The sequence below is a fragment of the Helianthus annuus genome, chromosome 11 (genome assembly GCF_002127325.2).
Source record: "Helianthus annuus cultivar XRQ/B chromosome 11, HanXRQr2.0-SUNRISE, whole genome shotgun sequence".
NCBI lineage: Eukaryota > Viridiplantae > Streptophyta > Magnoliopsida > Asterales > Asteraceae > Helianthus > Helianthus annuus.
The window spans coordinates 79,870,294-79,873,282 of NC_035443.2; the positions used below are offsets into that span (position 1 = coordinate 79,870,294).

The 2,989-nt window shown below is 43.0% G+C and overlaps 1 non-coding gene across 1 annotated transcript; it reads right to left on the reverse strand.

Annotated features, from left to right (window-relative positions):
- Window positions 1-1,979: 1,979 nt before the first annotated feature.
- Window positions 1,980-2,085, reverse strand: LOC118484491. Its single transcript, XR_004873602.1, has one exon. It is a non-coding gene; the product is annotated as a small nucleolar RNA R71 (small nucleolar RNA).
- Window positions 2,086-2,989: the final 904 nt, after the last annotated feature.

The window sequence follows — 2,989 nt, forward strand, 5'->3', positions numbered from 1 at the left end:
CCATGTCCGGCTAAACTCTTCGGTGATCATCTTAGGTGAATGTTTCTAAGACTTTTGTGTGTTAAATTTCTGCATTTCTAGAATGATATCTTGCGTTGCTTGAATGTCATGGTGTATGTTTGATTGATTGTAGCGTGTTAATCTATATTACAATTTCTGGTCTCGATCGTACGTTCTTGGTGCCGTTGGCAACCGAGATATCACGGGAAGGGTTAGGGTTGGTTATTGGTTAATAGGTCATCGGGAAACAACCTCGCATTATCTAATCCGAGTACTTTGTTCCCTTTTATCACTTCAATCACACATACACGAGTTATGTCTATGTAACTCTTTCTAGTGAAATTGCACACAACTGTTCGAAGAAACTGAAACCTAGGGTGATCACTGTTCTCTCCTAATTGTTTACAACCTACTTTGATTTGAATTAGTTCGTAAGTTAGTTTTCCAAAACAACAATCCACAATCTTGAATTTTAAATTTCTGCAATTTAGTTTAATTTTAGTATAAATACAAAGCTACACAATCAACACATTTTCCACATACTCCCTGAGTTCGATACCCTACTACCGCTAACTACAGTTGTTTAGGGATTAAATTTGCGTGACCCACGACATCACGTCAAATTTTGGCGCCGTTGCCGGGGAGTAGTGCGCAACGTGTGTTAGTTTAATAGTTTTGTTTGTTATTTTCGGGTTTACGCTGGTTGTGTTTAGTGTGCAGGTACTTGAGGTGTATGCATACTAGAGGCTCTCACAGGTCATCACCGCTATCGTTTGATCCGGAAATTGAAAGAACACTACGACAAAACCGAGTTTTAGTGCGAGAAAACAAAATTATTGGTTCACCTACTTCACCCATTACACCGAGAAACATCATGGCTGATTCTCAGATACCACCTACAACCAGTCAAACAACCTCATCCTTTATACCTACTTCCACCCAACCATCACCAAACACTACATTGCCTAATACCACCGCTGGATTTACACCAACCAATTCCACTCAACCAATCACCACTCAAAATGAGCCTACCATCACTTACGATCCATCCACCACAATCCCACCATTATCTCACTTCTTTCCCCCAACTACGGGTCAATCATCATCTACCTTCACAATTGCACCCAATTCAACTATTGTGCATACTACCCCATCCTTTAGACCACAACAATTGGGTTTTCAGTATTCAAACATTCCATTTGGGCAAACCTCGGGAATGCAAGGGGGTGATTATGATGAGGGATTTGAAGACTTTGAGGGGTATGAAGATGATGGGTATGGTTATGGAGATTATGGTGATCAAGGGGATTTTGGGTATGTTCAGAGTCAATCTCAAGGGATGGCGAGTGTTGGTGGAATGCAACATCAACAACTTATACCACAACATATTCGGCCAAGACCACAAGGGCCACCAATGCCACAACCGATTCCATTGCAACAGGTCCGGCCACAACATGTACACCAACAACCATTTCAAAGACCGCCTCAGCGCCCACCGATGCGACCACAACAGTTTCAACAACCGATCGCACCACAAGGGCAAGTACCAAGACCGAATGGGCCGATTATTCCGAGAGGTAGGTATGGTGTGCCACGAAGACATCTTAGAGAACAAGCAAGGGGAATAGAGGCACATTTCAGGCCAATCATTACTCAAAACCCCTCACCGGTGGTTATCCCTCACAACAACCAAGGGAGAACTTTTGAAGTAAGAACAAACTCGTTGCAAAGTTTACCGAAGTATAAAGGGTTAGCAACGGAGGAGCCGTATTTCCATCTAGAGGCCTATGACTCAATTTGCAATACTTTTGGGAGTCAAGGTTTTTCGGCCGATGAAGTCAAGTTAGTCTTATTTCAGTTTTCTTTGGAGGATAAGGCAAAGAAGTGGTTCTACACTTTGCCTTCGGCATCAATATATACATGGGGGGAGATGCAACAAACCTTTTTGGATGAATTCTACACCGCCCAAAAGACCAATGATGCGCGGAAGGGGTTGAGAAGTTTTCAACAACAACACGGTGAGATGTTCCATGAGGCGTTTGAGCGTTTTAACATGATGATTAAAAACTGCCCTCATCATGGGATTGAGTTATGGGAGTTAATGAACGCTTTTCATGAGGGGTTAAGTGCCGAAGATGCACGGGATTTAATGTCTATCACCGGAGGGACATTTGGAACGAATTATGAGAATGAAGATTGGGAGTTTTTGGAGAGTATGGCAACTACATCAAAAAGGAAAGCCCAAGCTTCGAGGAGAGCCCGACCGACAACTAACCGACCACAAGTGCATGCCATAGATGAAGGTAATGTTCAAACTACTAATCAAATTTATGATGTGTGTGCTTTGTGTAATGAAATAGGTCACGCGGCTGAAAATTGCCAAGGAATGTTGGAAGGGCAATATGAGGAAGTTCATGCGGTCCAAGGTCAAGGCCAAGGAGGAGGTGGTAGGAACTACAACAACATGAATTCTAATACCTACCACCCCGGGTTGAGGAATCACCCGAATTTTAGATATGGGAACCCGTCAAATCAAGCGAACCCAAATTTTCAAGGTAGCCAAGGTAATTTTGGTTCACGGCCATCTTATAATAACCAAGGTGGGTACCGGGGCGGAAATAACCAAGGGTATCAAAAACAATACCAAACGGGTCAAGATCAAAGGGGATCTTCGGGTGGAAATGAGGTGATGGAGATGCTTAAAAGCATGCAATTGGAAATGCAAAAGCGAAATCAACTTGATGAAGTGCGGATGCAAAAAGATGAGGTTCGCGATAAAAGCATCCAGTCACTAACGACTCAAATGGGGCAATTAGCAACCGATGTGGCGGAACTAAAGAAAGGTAAGGGTCAACTTCCAAGCGACACAAAGGTAAACCCTTCACATGGTTCGTCACGAGGTAATGTTAATATTAACCATGTTAGTGTGTTAAGAAGTGGTAAAGAGTTTAAGGCAAATTTGTCACCCGAATTGGTCGAGGGGGTGGTT